General features: G+C 34.8%; 2 pseudogenes; both read right to left on the bottom strand.

The window, feature by feature from the left end:
* Window positions 1-8,492: 8,492 nt before the first annotated feature.
* Window positions 8,493-9,966, bottom strand: LOC145004077 (putative F-box protein At4g22030 pseudogene; annotated as a pseudogene).
* Window positions 9,967-15,559: 5,593 nt separating this feature from the next.
* Window positions 15,560-17,016, bottom strand: LOC145003966 (putative F-box protein At4g22030 pseudogene; annotated as a pseudogene).
* Window positions 17,017-18,538: the final 1,522 nt, after the last annotated feature.

Below are 18,538 nucleotides of genomic sequence, written 5' to 3'. Positions count from 1 at the left end.
ATACAAGTGTCACACATGCAATGAGTATTCTAACATAACAGATCATAGGTCAGCATTGGTGCCTTCGACTCGCTAAACACAGTGAGGAAACTCACCTCTAAATCTGAGCAATAGTTGAATAGGTCATGGCTTCGAATATCAGCTCTATCCGACACCTAAACAGTAACCAATCCGTAGATACAACTCAAAATACCTCAACACCCCCTCTTAGGTCAAAATTAGTCAAAGACAAAAGTCAAGGTCAAGGTCAACAGTTTGTGTTGTCCCAACACACTCTGTTTCGCCATCATCCAAATAGTCGAGGAAAACCCTAGCCAGTAGCCAACACGCTGTGTTGGCTTGCAAACACGCGATGTTTGCCTGAGTTCCAATAGCTTAACACATTAAGCAACCTTCTTTGACTCCAAGAGCAAAGCTCAGATCTAGACTAAAATGAGATTTAAAAGGGTAAAGTTTCCAACTTTACCCATAGGGACTACCAAAAAAGGGTCTAAAACTCAAACCATAAGACTTAATAATGCAAGGGCTTATTTAATAAGAACTTAATCCTTAAAGCCCGAAGTCCATCATTTCTAGAAGTGATTCTAACACCCAAATCATCTCAAAGGTTGGTGCTTTTTAGACATACATGTCCAATGCATTTATTGAACCTATATAAGGTCAAAATGATTATTTATGATCTAATCTCCATGCATGACTTCAAAACTTGATTATAGTGTAACGACCCAAAAATCAAGGGTAAAAATTTCATTTTTCATTTTAGTCAAACACAAATGCTACTTCATCCAATCATTCAAAAACATTGCTTAATTAAAAGATTTATCAGAGTTACGTCCCAAAATCACATAATGCGGAAAATGTGGGTGTGTGCGCTGCGATCAAGCCAGACCCTTCCTTTCCAAGCTGATGATACCTGAAACTATAAACAAAACTGTAAGCACAAAGCTTAGTGAGTTCCCTAGAGCATACCCCACATAATCTACATAACCATATAATCCGTATCAATCACATAAGGCATATTAATCACATAAGCCATATCAATCACGTGAGCCATATTAATCACATAAGCCATATCAATCACGTGAGCCATATCAATCAAATAAGTCATATTAATCATGTGAGCCATATCAATCACATAAGCCGTACATATAAACATATAAGGATGTCGTGGGCTCCCCCTAGGGCCTTACTCCAGGATACCATGGGCTCCCCACATGATTTTACACCTAAGTGCCATGGGCTCCCCCATGGTCTTCAATAGGAAAGCCATGGGCTCCCCACATGGTCTTACATCAAAGTAGTATGGGCTCCCCTATGGTATTTAATAGGAAAGCCATAGGCTCTCCATATAGTCCAACTTCCAAGTGTCATGGGCTCCCCCATGGTCTTTAATAGGAAATCCATGGGCTCTCCACATTTATTGATATCCAGTTCCATGGGCTTCCCCATGGTCTTTCATACAAGTATACCACATATACAACTAACATACCACATAGCATATAACCAACTAGTATACAACATATCACTACATCAACTAGTGTACCACATATCACAAAATGGGCCGGCGTTGGTGCCTTCAACCCATTGGTATGGTGAGGAGACTCACCTCACACTGCCGAAATCCTGTAGATAAAGCTCTAGCTGCTGGCTGACAGATTCCTGAACTATCAACACTAAAACAACACCCAATTAATAATTGGGTTCCAATACATAACGATAAGTCCATGTTTGGGGTGAAAGACTACTTTACCCTCAACCTAGTTTGGTCCAAACCCAAGGCCCAAACACACACTTTAAAGGCCCAAAAGTCAAACAATAAACCAAATCCCAACATTTGGCCTAAATTCAAAAATGGGCCCAAACCTCTACATGGTCTTATCTTAAGGCCCAATCATTTATTCTATTCAAACATTTGGCATTCCAATGGTCCAACACCTCATAATCATCAAGGCCTAGTTATGGCCCATCTATGGCCGAATTTTCCTAATTGAGCCCAAACTCCTCACATGGGACTTACCTTAAAGCCCATCCAAATATTATAGTCCATATGCTTGTTCTTGGATGGCCCATCAATAGCCCAATCACCAAAGCTCAACAAAAGGCCCAAGCAAAATTTTTCACATAAAATGACGATTAGGGTTAAGTGTTCTTACTTAACCCATTAAAGACTTAATCCATTAAGTCCATCACTCCACTTGACCAAACATACAATGTGGTCCTGCGTAATTCAAAATTCCAAATCCAATGGTCCAAACGTGGGTCCTGACAAATCCAAAACTCACATTCCCAAAATTAGGGTTTTCTAAACCCTAATTAGAGTTTCCCAACCAAATCACAAATCAACTAATCCAATAGTTAAGTTTTTACATTAATTAAAGTCTAACAAGTTGGGTACCACCCACTACCTCCTCGGGTAGTGGTGGTTGGCGGTGGTTCACGGTGACAGCCACTACCTCACGGTGGTGGTAGTCATGATCTTAGGCCAAAAAACACCAAAAGCACTCCAAACATCAATTTAAATGCACATGGAAGCCTACAACCACCAGAGATGGTGGCTAGTAGTGGCGGAACGACGGAAGCAGGTGGTAGTGATGAGTTTCCTTCGATTTCTTGGCCAAGAGAAAACCATACATCATTTAGCTAATGAAATACATTCATATACACATTAAATCACGCACACAACCACCTCCTCATGGTAGTTGTGGCGGCAAGAAAAAGATGATATGGCGGCAGCCACTATGGTTGGCAGCCATGGTGGTTTTTCTCGGGTTTTCTGGCCAAACAAGCACCCAAAACCACTTCACGGTTCTAATTAGCAATCCTTATTTATTCAATGCACAAGACCACAACTCCCAACCACCGACTAGGCGGCTGAGGACGTTAGAACGAGCAGAAACGACAACTATAGAGCTACCAACATCAACAACCGACGTACACGATGTCAATCCACCGAGAAGAGCGAAGGAGAGGAGAGAGAGAGAGAGAGAGAAAGAGAGAGAGAGAGAAAGAGAGAGAGATGGTAGATGACCTTACTCGAGGCTTCCCGGTCGCTCATGACCCTACACAACAATGATTATGGCCCGTTCGTCGGCCTTCGATGGTCGTTTCAGCTGCTCACAGTGCCTCTGATAGCGGTACTATGGTGGTGGTGTCCATCGGCAAGGTGGTAGAGGATGAGGGTGTTCCAAAGATAGTGACGGATGGAAGGTAACACTCTAGGGTTAGGGTTCCTTTTCTTTTTGAGTGAACAAGATGCAAGGAGGGTGACATGATTAATCCCCATCTCTAATGTAAAATTCATGCCATTTGATGCTTCCAGTCCCTCCATCCCGAAAAGCTTTCAATTTAAGTCCCTAATTTACCCTATAGCCCCTTTCTTCCAAGAATCCTTTCAATCTAAGTCTAGATGTTCCAATATACATCCCTCTCCATAAAAATATTTTCAAATTAATTTCCAAACTTACCAAACGGCCCTCAGCCTTCAGAATTCTATGCAAAATCAATCCGGAATTACACTTTTAACCCCCAAGATAAAAAACTACGACTTTTAACTCCTCGAAGCCAACACCTTGCTAAATTATCATTGATTTTGGCTACAATAATATAAAATAATAATGAAAATTTACATCTCGGGGTTTTTAGAGCTTATTATTTGTTTAATTTCAAATGGAATGTTACATATAGACCATATCCAAGACACTACTAGACCACCTTGACTTGGAGATCTATAAAGTTGCACACTTTATGAGATCTAACCATTCCAATATTCAAGAACAAGAAACTAAAGGGACAAAACTCAAGATCTAACAACTTGGAATGATAAAAATCGAATCTTGGACACTTGCAAGGATCCAGGAGAGTGCCAAACTAAAGAATAAGGGCTTGCTTGTTGGATCTTTGCTTCCTACCTCCACTTTCTTCATACTTTAGCTTAAAAAACACAAAACTAGCTCAAAAATGGGAGGGAAAGATGATTAGGGCTGCAAAGGATGATTTTGGGGAATGAAGGTTGATAAAGCGGCCAACTCTTGGGGATTAAAGAGAATATTTAGGGTGCAACACCCTAAAAATTAGGGTATCTCCACCAGCCGCTATTAGCAACCAGTAAAAGGGTGGCAGTGGCCAGGGGACGATAAGTCTGGTTACTAATGATGAAGGCAAGGGAACAAAAAGGAAAACAAAAGGATAAGGAGGTGTTTTGAAGGAAGGAACGATGAAGGGCATGGGAATCAATATGGTGAGCGCAGTAGGGTGAAGGGTTGGTTGTTTTGGAACGACAATGATGACCATGATCACCGCAGAGAGAAAAAGGATGGGGACATTGAGGGGATAAGGAGATAAAATAAAAATAAGTTTTGAAAATTAAACTATAGGTGAACTTGGAATTTTATATTATATAGAAATAAAGTCGGTTGCCTAAAATTGCAACAAATTGAAATCATGAGGACACTCCATGTAACAAAATGCAAATTGGACTAATTAAATGTTCGCTCTTTATTAAGGGCGTGTTTGGCAAAAGTAGCTGTTAGCTGGAAGCGGTTAGCAAGTAGCTAGTAGCGGGTAACATGTAGCATGTAATGGGTAGCTGGTAGCGAAAAACTGTAGCTTTTATTTGTTATATGAGTGTTTGACAAAAGTAGCTGAAAGCTTTTGAAATATATATAAAATTACATTAAAAGACAATTGATTAAAAATAAATAAATATATAAATATATTTTTAAGGGTAATTATGTAAATTCATTTCAAAAGCTCAGTAGCGTTTTGTTAAATGCTACATGAAGTAACTTTTAGATTTGGAGCGTTTTGTTTAAACTAAAAGCTAAACGCTCCTATTATCAAACGAAACTTTTTGCTTAAACTAAAGCGTTTTGTCAAAAGCTAAAAGCTAGAAACTCTCAAACGCTTCCATAAGTTTCGTGCCAAACACACCCTAAACCAAAGAGATAATTTCTCTAATTTTATTTAAGATATATCTACTAAATATATCATTCTTTTAATTGTTGTTTTCAATAGCCGAGTACATATAATGTGGTTTGTATCGTATTATTTTACTATGAAAACAAATACAATTAAATGGCCTTTATCTTTGTGGTATCTGTAACGCCTTGTTCTGAAATATTTGTTTATGGAAATTTCAGAGGCCAAGGCCAGGGGCATTTTAGTCCTTTATTAAATTTGGAGTTATTATTCGAGAAGTTTTCGGGCCGGGTTGTGTTGTTAGAAACGTAGGGGTTCTCGTCACCTTTTCGTGGATATAAAGTTCAGCAGAAACAAATCTAGAATGAATGAGTTATGACACTTTGAAGATTTGGCATGAATGGCCCTTATAGCGAAAAGTTTGCATGGAAGGCCATGCATGAGTGTTTAGTGCACGTGTGTTTAGCTGAGTACGCCCAGTGTAAGGCTGGTGTACGCCCAATGTAAAGAGGCAAAAGATCGCGGATCCTATAGGCGTACACCCGACGTACGAGAGTTACGCCCAGCGTACGCTAACAACTTAAAAACCCTAATTCTTGGACAAGCACTATATAAAGGACATTATAGCTCCGAACCTAGCCCCCTTATCAGCCTCCCCAACCTCAGAAAGAACCCTATAACGTCCTTACCTTCATATTATGAGATCTTGATCTTGGAAGGCTTATCTTGGTGGTCTTAGCTTGGAAAAGAGAAGATGAAGATTAGCAAGGAAGAACCTTGGAGGCCAGGGCTTATATATCTGAGACAACACCATCCTCTGGAACACCTGGAAGGTAAAAAGCTCATAACTTTGTCTATGAGTGCTTAGATCTAGTATGGGTAGTTATGGTAGTTTTTGGTCCAAAGGTGAAAGCTTTATAGCTTGAATCCGATTTGCAGGTCAAGGGTTGCCACCCTTGGTGCTAAATGATTCCCTAGAACAGAAAGTTGATATCTTGAAAGCCCTAATGAGTTCATGCATGAGTTAAGACCTTCTTTCATGGAATTAGAACATGGGATTTGGAGTTGGGACTTATGTAAGTCATGGAAGCCATAAAGTAAGCAACTTTATGGATTAGGGCATGGAATAAGACCTAGATCTAAGTTTATGGATCTTGAGTCGGAGTATTAAGTGCTTAATGGAAAGTGTCTTAACAGAATGAGTATGCCGAGCGTAATTGCAGGTACGCCCCGCGTACTCTCTAGCAGGCCAGTACGCTAAGCGTACATTAGAGTACGCACCGCGTAACGTAGTCAGTTGGGCTTATTGCATTTTGGGCCTCAGTGTGGGCTGAGTTAAGACTTAGGGTCCTTGGGTCTTATTGGGACATTAGAATTCGGTTGCTAAGGACCAAGGATTTAGCATTGGGCTTGAGTAAGGTCCAATAAAGGGTTTTGGGCCCAATATAATAAATTGGGCCAATAGTGAGCTTAAAAAGCCTATCTTGTTATTGGACCTCCAGAAGTTAGATTATGGGCCAAGGTTATGGTGGGGCCCATATGAGGGATAGGCCCAATTCAAAAATTGGGCCATTAGTAGGCCATTGATGGACTTAGAAGAATTAAAGGTTTTAGGCCTTGGTTATGACCCACACCATAGTAGGGGTAAAATAGTCATTTTACCCACCAAAAGATTCCCCTTTTTGATTTAGTGTTTGACTTGTCATGATAGCCGGAGAGCAGCCGGGACAGCAGTCGGGGATCTTTCACTCGAGTTTTCAGCAGTTAACATTTCGAGGTGAGTTTCCTTCCAGTAGGAACGGGTCTAAGGCCACAGTGCCGGCCCGTTTAGCTAGCAGTAGTTTCCGGACTTCGGTCCGATGCAGTAGTTAGTATGTTTGATGCCTTCGTGGCTTAGATAGGATTTATGTGTTATGTGTTCCGGGCTTCGGCCCGATGCAATATGCAGTATATGTGTGTGTTCATGCTAGTTGATATGTTTATGTTATGCTATGTTCAGTTAGTTTCCGGACTTCGGTCCGATGCAGGGGGCAAGGCCCCAGTTAGTCCGGACTTCGGTCCGATGCAGGGGACAAGGTCCTAGTCAGTTTCTGGATTTCGGTCCGATTCATGGGGCAAGGCCCCAGTTAGCCCGGACCACGGTCCAATGCAGTGGGCAAGACCCAATATGTGCTTTATATGTTATTACATGGTATGTGGTAGTTTGGGGGAGCTCACTAAGCTTTGTGCTTACGGTTTCAGTTTTTGGTTTCAGGTACTCAGTTTTCAAAAGAGGAGCTCGGAGAGGTTGCAGTGCACACACCATAGTCAGTTAACTTGGGAATGTTTATTCTGATAAAAAGATTATGTTTTGGATTAATACTCGGAAATTATGTTATGACTTATGATGTGGTTTTATTAAATATGGTTTTATTAATGTTTTTAAAAGAATTTTTTTTGTTGTGATTTTTGGGTTGTTACAATATCAAAGTATGCAGAATTAAAAGTATGATTAAAAAAAATCTAAACAAAAACCAAAACCAAAAAGAAGGGACAAGAAGAAAAAAAACAAAAACGAAAAAAACAAGAAAGAAAAGGACAAGAGTTTAGATAGTCAATGGATGCCATTCCGTTGTGTTTTAAACCATTTTAATAGGAATATCAGTTTCCGTTTATTATTTGAAAATGAGCCATGTGGATGATTATATATATATATATATATATATATATATATATATATATATATATATATATATATATATATATATATATATATATATATATATATATATATATATATATACTAGCCGTTACCCGCGCACAGCGGCGGGGACAAATAGCTTTTTTCAACGATATTTTTTTTTTAAAAAAAATGTTATGTTCCAAAAGAAAGTTCATGTCGTGGGTGAGAGGAAGGACAGTAGTCGTGATAGTGGTTAGTTGAAGGCGGAAGGAAGCAGAGCGACTGTGGTGGTGGTGGTTATACTGTCTTGGTTACTGGTTAGGGTTCTTCGAGAGAGTGTGCGTATATTTCTTACTTTGAAGGGATTACGAAGATAGATATTATGAGATGACTTGTTACCAATGTGAGAGAAGAGATCCTCTATAAATTGTTGATATTGACCGCTTCAAATGGCTGAAGTGTTGAGATTGACGGGTTCAATTTGCAAATGAATTATTCTATTAATTTGATACCAGATTTTTAGGGGATAAATGATAGGGTTAAAGTTTTAATATTATTATATTATAAATGGGTTGTACTTCAAGCTTAATAGTTTGGACGTCTTAAAAAAATAATATTATTATATTCAATCTATTTATAGAAATAGTCAGATTTCTTTTATAAGTAGTATATATATATATATATATATATATATATATATATATATATATATATATATATATATATATATAATATAACAATGTACAGGTCATGCACATTTTATAGAGTATAGTGTTATGTTGTTATTATAGTAAAGTATAAAAACATTATTAATAATTCAATTGGTTTTTATTTAATTATAGTTAGGGATAATATAATAACTAGTTGCCAACAAGGAAAAAAAAATAACAAATCTTGATAAAGTTAAACTAACTTACGAATTCATGATTTAATTATTTTATACACATCACGAAAAAGTTAATCAAGTTATCCTTACTTTCTAAATTATCATAATGAATAATTAATTAATTAGAAAAGCTTGCTTCCAAACTCTTCAATGTCTACCCCGTTTCTTAAAGATGAAGCTGCAACCTCTCTAAGTTCAGATAAGCTTCTTCCTAGCTGCAATGCCACCTTCATCTCAAAAACTTCTCCATTTTCTCTGCTCTCCACGTCTCTTTCCTTTAGGTTTGATTCTATGGAGTCCTCCATCATCTTAAAGAATCCTGCATTGCTTCGGTACATCTCAAACACCATCCCTACTTGCCCACCATGTTCAATAGTATTCACAACGCTCGCCATCGCACCACCCATGACTCCAAGCACCATCGCCAATGAATTATGAGGAGATGATGCAAGGAAGGCAGAACCAAGCGCGCCAAAGCTGGTTAGTAGAGGACCAGCTATGGCTAAAGCTTTGTTGAGTTTCAAAGCCTTATTACCTAATCTCAAGTAATCGGCTTTATCTTTTACCTCCAAAACCCTAATGATCTCACTCATCTCCTTTTCTAACTCCACACTCCAACCATTGTTTCCATTTCTTCCTTTAGCTGTTGTCCTTCTTTTTTCTGGCCACCAAACCGCTGGTTCAGTTTTAGCAGGAAACTTTTCCAACATGACACCAAGTAAAGGAAGAGGGTATGCCCTATCTATAGCCAAAACTTTTTTCATAGATTCATTCACATCACTAAGAGTAGGATTTCCTATAGCGATTTTTGTCTTGATTTGGCTTTCAAGTTGCTTGAACAACCTTGCAGCGTTTCTTTGTTCTTCGGCCAGTTGGGATGGTTGAATCTTGTTCATGATAACCAGCATCCCCGTGGCAGCCAAATACAAGAAAGTAGATGAAAGCTTAAGTGCTTCCAAAGGAGCACCAGGTATAGTAGTAATAGCAGCAGATATGCCAGCCATGGTTGCAGCCGAAAGAGTAATGGTGTTGATAGATGTTAACAACAAACTGTTCCAGTTATTCCTTTGTTCTCCAATGTTCTTATGCATCTCCAACCGATCTGAAACAGCCTCCAATATCACGTAGAGCTTCTCCATCACCTCAGGACCAGGACACGCTCTAGGGTTTTTGCTCGTATTCTTGTGTGAGAATGATGAAAAATCTATTTCTTCAACTAAACCCTTGTTTGAATGGATCTTTGGCGTTAGGCTACTTAGATTATTCGTTCCAATCTTCGGGAAGTGAATTGAAGATCTTGATACATCTCTTCGAGAAGAAGAAGAAGAAGAAGAAGAATATGATGATGAAGAAGAATAAGAGGAACACAAAAATTGATTAGTGGCTGCCATGGTGTAATTAGATTTCAGCTTGCAAACTTCTTGATGGTTTTTAGGAATGTTAAAAAGAGTGCACGAATAATGAAGTAGGTGTTACTGAATGAAAGAGTTGGCCGGGTTTGTTGTAATATAGAAGTTTATGATATATATATATATATATATATATATATATATATATATATATATATATATATATATATATATATATGCAGAAATACAGAGTCAGTCAAACTTTTCAAACCTTTGAAGTTTGAATTTGCAAGGATCCAAAAACTCGTTTTCTCGGGTCATTTATGGGTTTGTTTTGACCTTTAAACATCATTTGACATGCACAACTATTTCATATGGTCACGAATTGCGGAATTTGGAACATCCATATCTTAATTTGACATGTATAACTATTTTTTTTGGTTAAGAGGACAAGCCTCAGTAAATTTTATAAAAATGACATATTAGTACAAGTAACGAGCGTAGAATTCACCCGTAAAGACAAAATCTAATGCTAATCACTACAAAAAATACCCTCATTACCGGCGACAAATATTGCAGCTAAAGAGTGCGGAAATCGCTGCTAAAGGTAAAAACAATGACAAGTCATTGCTATTCTGACGTTGCTATTGCTCAAAAATCGCAGTTAATTCTATCTATCACCGATGATACTAACGTCATCGTTAACACGACGTGTCGCCGCTAATAATTATTTTTAAACAACCCTTTTTTCTGATGCAAAAAAACCAATAAGAAATATCAAAAACATAAAACATTAATTACAGAGAAAATTTATACAATACGACATGTTAAATTAAGTACCAAAAGCTTTATAAAGATTCATCTTAGTTCCCCTCGTTTTCTCCGGTATCACTTGGTGGTTGCATCGATTTAAAAACCGCTTGAAGTTCAACACTACACGCTGGGTGGTTAAGCATTGCTCTAAGTTTCTCAAACTACATAATAATTAACAACATAAACTTATAACTTATAAGTTAAACTATCAACATTAACCAAAAGCTACGAAACTAACAAACTAACTATTACCAAAATAAAAGCAAACTAGAAATTACCAACATAAACCAAACTATAATAGAACTATACCAACATAAACCAAACTATAATAGAACTAATAATTACAAAATGTAAGTAAACTATTAATTACCAAAATATAATCAACCTAATGATTACCAAAATATAAGTAAACTATCAAATAAACAATTACCAAATTAACAAACTATATAATTACCTTATAGGTTAAACTAACAATCAACATAACAAACTAAAAAACTAATAATTACCAATTTATCAAACTATCAACATAAACCAAACTATCAAACTATCAAATGTCACACCCTCGGACCAGAGCAGCGGAAACGTCCGGAGACAGATGATGTCATTGTACAATATCATAACAATTGAATAGTAATGAAACATAGCAAATCCAAACATCATACATTAAAATAACAACCTTACATAGTTTACATCGTGTATTTGTTCTCCAATAACACAAAAGAGACATTAGTAAGTAAATTCCAAACTACAACAAAATAATCCAAAATCCACAATCCAAAAGCTTGCTTACTATTTTCCTGAGAATACAAGTCGTTTGAAAAACGTCAACATATAATATGTTGGTGAGTTCATAAGCATTTTCATATAAAAATTTGATAGTTTAGAAACCTAGAAAATCCAGTACTTTCTTGTCAAAATAGTAGTAAGTATCGTTTCAAATTAGGTATAGTTACATCTGTGTTTTTGTATAATAATTTGTGATAGTTTAGAAACTCAGAAAATCCAATATTTTCTGTTAAAATAACTGTAAGTCTTATTTCCAATCCGGTATAGTTGCATGTGTGTTTTCTTTTATCATCGCTCGAAATTGTATAGAATCGTTTCCTCCAGAAAATCCTAAATTTTCTGATATACAAAAATAGTAGTCTTAAAACCCTAAGACTTGTGTGATAAAGTTTCATTCGAGATATTCAAAATCATAATTGATGATGAACAAAAGAATGTGATACGCGTAAATTGTGTAATCGTTGGTGGTCTTAAAACCCTAAGATCGGGGTGGTGTGAGTAATCGACGGGTGTTTATGGACAATCCACGCAATGCATGTGGACGATCAACACAACGAATGTGGACAATCAACACCATGTATGGGGACGATCAACACAATGTGCTAATGGTTTGTAATGTGTTCCCATGTGAATCTCTAAATGATACTGTTATATTCTAGTGAGTCGTTATAATAATACTATAGTGAGTCGTTATAAAAATACTAATGTGGCGGAGTGCTTGTCTTAATGTTCTTCAGGCGTTAATTTCGTTGAAGGCATTTGTCACCCTATCACGATTCCACATGGATTCTAGAAGTTGCAAGCCTCTAGTAGGAACTAGTAAAGGTGGTACTGGTAAGTTGACAACTAAGGATGGTTATTTGAGGAGTAATGGAATAAAAGGGAAGGTAAGTGGATAAGGAGGTAATGGGAATGAATTAAGGACCGATGAAGGGTGGTGACATCATCACAGACAACGTAATAGGGTGGGCGTCGATGGTTTGGGCACGACTATGGTGGCTACCAAAGAGGAAATAAGGGAATGGAAGTTGAAGGGATGAGTCAATAAAATAAAACAAACTTTATTTAAAAAAAACAAATTATAGGTACAATAGTTTTTCATATTAATTATAAAACAAACCAATGTCCAAAGTTCCAAGAAATTAAAACAAGGAGTCGATGTAACAAAATGCAAAATTGGACTAAAGGTGCAATCTTTATTAAACCAAAAGAAAAAAATATATAATCTACCTCTTCTAATAATGAAACCTCAAAATGATACGTGTCAATTTTTTAGAATGTCTTTTTGACACGTGATATTTTTATATGACTTTTATTATTTCCTTTTTTTATGGTAACAAATCAAATTCAAATTTTGAAAATACAAAATCATATCCTAATAACATTATTATGTTTATTTTGCTAAACAAATTAATTCATAATTATTTACAATCGACAATATCTTTGTTTTTTTTTTGACATTTATTATTTTTTATCTATATAAAAATTTTAAATATACCGACCATGGTTTCCACGGATTATAACCTAGTTTTATATAAGATATATCTATTAAGTATGTCAGTCATATAAATCGGTGTTTTAAGTAGTGGGGTGTACCATATAATATTGTTTTGTATTTTTTTTTTCTTATTTTAGTATCTACACAAAAAACATTAAAAAAAAAAAAAAAAAAATCCAAAATTTTCAAAATAGTTGATTTGAAGGCAACAAATTTTTTTTTATATATATAACAACTTTTGCTTTGAATTTTATACAATATAACTCTATAAAATAATATAAAATACAAGTTGTTATGTATAAACAAAAAAGAAATGTTAAGTACAAATCAATTTATGAAATAATGAATGATTACTATTCTATTATGTTTTGAACCATTGTAATACCGATATTAGTTTTGGATATATATATATATATATATATATATATATATATATATATATATATATATATATATATATATATATATATATATATATATGGGAAAAGGGAATATACATTACAGCCCCACCTAAACTTAGGTACTAAACCTCTTGAAAATACATTGTTTTACTATATAAAGATTACGGTTAATGGATTCATGATTAATACTTCAAGATGTAAATTCAAGATCGATGCAATAGGGTTTAGGGTTTAGAGTTTAGGGTTTAGGGTTTAGGTTTATGTTTAGGGTTTAGGGTTTAGGGTGTAGGGTTAAGGTTTAGGGTTTAGGGTTAGGGTTTAGGGTTTAGGGTTTAGTGTTTAGATTTAGGGTTTAGGGTTTAGCTTTAGTGTTTAGGGTTTAAATTTAGGGTTTAGGTTTAGGTTTAGGGTTTAGTAATGTTCACTTGGATGAAGTAATAAACGATAATTGAGGAAAGAAAACGGAGATGATAAAACGATAATGAAAGAAAGAAATGTTATGGAGAATGATGTATTTACTAAGTGAAACCAAACCGGGTATATTTAGCATGTTAAAACGACATATTTTTGAGGTTTAGTACCTAAGCTTAGGTGGGGCTGTAATGTATATTCCCTATCCCCTATATATATATATATATATATATATATATATATATATATATATATATATATATATATATATATATATATATATGTATGACAGTTCACTTGAAATTAAATAAAATAAAGATTTTGAGATTTAACATCAGCCATATATTTCTTATTTTTTGCTCTAATGTTCAAACGTACTAACAATAGTTAGGTATGTCTAATCGTAAATGATTATATGACAGAGATGTATAATCATATATGATTATACATGTTTATACGTATATGTCTAATTATAAATGATTATACATATATGTATGTTCACATTGAATAATCATATATGATTATCATAGTTTGTGGCATAAAAGGTGGTGTTTGCAGATGTGGCGGTGGTATAAGTGACGGTGGTGACAGTGGTGATGTTGGCTGGTGTCAGAAGTGGTAGTAGTGGTTGCGGTGACAGTTGTGGTGGTAGGTATGGTGACGGAGGAGAAAAGAACGGACGATGCTATATAATCATTTATGATTATAACAGGTTTGCCATGCTGGTACGTCGGAGGGTTAGCTAGAACGACAAATGTAAAATATGTGGTTGGAGTTAAATTTCAAAATCTTTATTTTCTTAATCTCAATGGGACCTACCTCTATCTCTCTATCTCTCTCTGTATATATATATATATATATATATATATATATATATGTATATACTAGCAGCATACCTGCGCAAAGCGGCGGGACGTGTAAATTCTTTCGGTGATATGTTTCCTCTACAAAAATGTTATGTTACAAAAGAAAGTACATGTCGAAGACAAAATAATCAAACTATGGTGTTATTTGGGAGATGAAATCATTTTTTGTTCCTAGACGGTGGGCTTTATAGCAGAGGAGGGAACAAAGAGGTATATGCGATTGGAGGGATATTTGAATCAACATGCTAAATTTAAGGATATCTAACAGGGTTGAAAATTTGAATTAATCCGGGATTTGAGGGAACCATATCAAATTGCTGAGAAATATAAGGAGATTTGATGATAAACATTTGAATTCAAAATATGGTTAAAATTTAATATTATTTTATTAATGGTTACTTGTACTATTAGCTTCATCATTTGGACGTCTTAAAAAAATATTATTATTATAATCAATCTATTTTTAGAAATAGTTAGATTTCTTTTATAAGATAGTAAAGATATATATATATATATATATATATATATATATATATATATATATATATATATATATATATATATATATATATATATATATATATATATATATATATATATATATATATATATATACACACACACACAAATAAACGAGAAACCTAATTAATTTATTCCTAATTCCACTTATTTGCTAAAAGACTTATTCTCCAACGTGTTAATGTTTAAATATAACAATGTAGAGGTCATGCATATAATATATTTTATAGAGTATGTAGTGTTGTGTTGTTATTATATTGAATATAAGAACATTATTAATAACTTAATGATCATTGTTTAATTAGTTAGGGATAATATAATAAATACGTGCCAACAAGGGAAAGGAAATATAAAGTTTTCAACTAGCTTACGAATTCATGATTTAATTATTCTATATACATCATGAAAAAATTAATCAAGTTTTTTTTCAAACAAAAAGATTCATTCCAAATCGCTAGTTAGAAGTTAGAATTATTTTATACACATCATGAAAAAGTTAAGTTATCCATACTTTTTCTAAACTTTCATAATAATTAATTAATTAATTAATTACTTAGAAAAGCTTGCTTCCAAACTCTTCAATGTCTACCCCGTTTCTTGAAGATGAAGCTGCAACCTCTCTAAGTTCAGATAAGCTTCTTCCTAGCTGCAATGCCACCTTCATCTCAAAAACTTCTCCATTTTCTCTGCTCTCCACGTCTCTTTCCTTTAGGTTTGATTCTATGGAGTCCTCCATCATCTTAAAGAATCCTGCATTGCTTCGGTACATCTCAAACACCATCCCTACTTGCCCACCATGTTCAATAGTATTCACGACGCTCGCCATCGCACCACCCATGACTCCAAGCAGCATCGCCCATGAATTATGAGGAGATGATGTAAGAAAGGCTGAACCAAGCGCACCAAAGCTGGTTAGTAGAGGACCAGCTATGGCTAAAGCTTTGTTGAGTTTCAAAGCCTTATCACCTAATCTCAAGTAATCGGCTTTATCTTTTACCTCCAAAACCCTGATGATCTCACTCATCTCCTTTTCTAACTCCACACTCCAACCATTGTTTCCGTTTGTTTTTTTAGCTGTTGTCCTTTTTTCTGGCCACCAAACCGCTGGTTCAGTTTTAGCAGGAAACTTTTCCAGCATGACACCAAGTAAAGGAAGAGGGTAGGCTTTATCTATAGCCAAAACTTTCTTCATAGATTCATTCACATCACTAAGAGTAGGCTTGCCAATAGTGATTTTGTTCTTGATTTGGCTTTCAAGTTGCTTGAACAACCTTGCAGCGTTTCTTTGTTCTTCGGCCAGTTGTGATGGTTGAATCTTGTTCATGATAACCAACATCCCCGTGGCGGCCAAATACAAGAAAGTAGATGAAAGCTTAAGTGCTTCCAAAGGAGCACCAGGTATAGTAGTCATGGCAGCAGCAATGCCAGCCATGGTTGCAGCAGAAAGAGTAATGGTGTTGATAGATGTTAACAACAAACTGTTCCAGTTATTCCTTTGTTCTCCGACATTCTTATGCATCTCCAACCGATCTGAAACAGTCTCCAATATCACATAAAGCTTCTCCATCACCTCAGGATCAGGAGACGTTCTAGAGTTTTTTCTCGTATTCTTGTGTGTGAATGTCGAGAAATCTATTTCTTCAACCAAACCCATGTTTGATTGGATCTTTGGGATAAGGTTACTCAGATTGTTCGTTCCAATCTTTGGGAAGTGAATAGAAGATCTTGATACATCTCTACGAGAAGAAGAAGATGATGATGATGAAGAGGAACACAAAAAGCTTGAAGCTAATTGATTAACAGCTGCCATGGTGTAATTAGATTTCAACTTGCAATCTTCTTGATGGTCTATAGGAATGCTAAAAAGAGTGCAAGAAAAATGGAGTAGGTGCTAGTGTATGAAAGAGTTAGTCTGGTTTGTTTTAATAGAAGTTAGTATAGTTGTTCATATATACACAGAAACACACAGAATCAGTCAAACTTTTCAAACCTTTGAAGTTTGAATATGCAAGGATCTAAAAATTAACTCGTTTTCTTTGGTCATTTATGGGCTTGTTTTGACCTTTAACCATCATTTGACATGCACAACTAATTGATATGGTCACGAATTGGGAACGACAGTATCATAATTTTACATGTACATATAACTATTCAAGAACCAGCTTGTCTCTAGTTTTTATATAATTCCGTGGTTCAAGAAAACTTTTTGACAGGATAACTTAATATATAATATATATATATATATATATATATATATATATATATATATATATATATATATATATATATATATATATATATATATATATATATATATATATATATATAAATAGATCTATTATATATATATATATATATATATATATATATATATATATATATATATATATATATATATATATATATATATATATATATAGGATATAGATCTATTTATTTAGTAGTAAGGGTAATTAATGCATCATTTGTATGATTTTGAACAAATCAACAAAATAAATTGTTTGATAATAAAAAATAATATCACTTACAAAAAAGCCGAAAAAAATACATCAATGATTATTTTTGCAATGATTTATTAAAGTTGTTACAAAAGTGAGCCAACATTTGATTCGGTAAAAAAAAGTGAATCAACAATGTTAGTTTTTAAAATTTTTGTTATTTTTATTTTATCTATTTATTTATTTAATTAGTTCGCCAAAAAACTGGAAAAAATGATGCATTTCTTATCTTTAGTTTTATTAAACGTCATCAACCAGCAAGTTGCTATGCTAGTTGAAAACAACATTATAAATGATTTTTGGATCTAAACATCATAGATCCAAGAAACATTTCTATCCCATTTAGATCTCTTTCTAATCCAGATATATGAGAACATTTGGATCTCATTAAAAAGGACATTTGAGACTTCACCAAGTTATTGTACAACTTGTTTCTTACTTGCCATAATACCCATTCGAAAGTGAGTCTAATTTCACCCAACCCCTTTGCGTCCTTGTCTTTCGACATCTGTCCGGAGATCAGCCTTGCCAAGTCCTCTAAAGTGCTCACCCAACCCACTTTTTGATCCCACCATATAAATACCAATAACATTGTTTCTTTACCGGCAACACATTCAAGAAAGACATGTTTTTTTCTTTTAACAACTATATAACGATATATTCACAATTCTAGCAAATTGCTAGAATAAAATTGATATTCAGTTACAAGGGATTTATAATCCAAGCATTCCAAATTACATCGAACTTGGAAGCTCGAAACTTTAACCATGGAAAAGAATGTAAAATAACACTATCAAACAATGAATTTTCCTAAAATGAACCGCATTAAACACCAAAGAATTCCGCAATCTCCATATCACCCAACATGTTGTTACCAAAATCACTTGTAGCGGCAACTTGTTATTTTGAGATATTGCTTGGGCATCAACCCA

This window comes from Lactuca saligna, chromosome 7 (genome assembly GCF_052625555.1).
Source record: "Lactuca saligna cultivar CGN05327 chromosome 7, ASM5262555v1, whole genome shotgun sequence".
In the NCBI taxonomy this organism is placed as follows: domain Eukaryota; kingdom Viridiplantae; phylum Streptophyta; class Magnoliopsida; order Asterales; family Asteraceae; genus Lactuca; species Lactuca saligna.
Note: the sequence above shows the minus strand (reverse complement) of the source record. Positions and strands in the feature narration are given on the sequence as shown.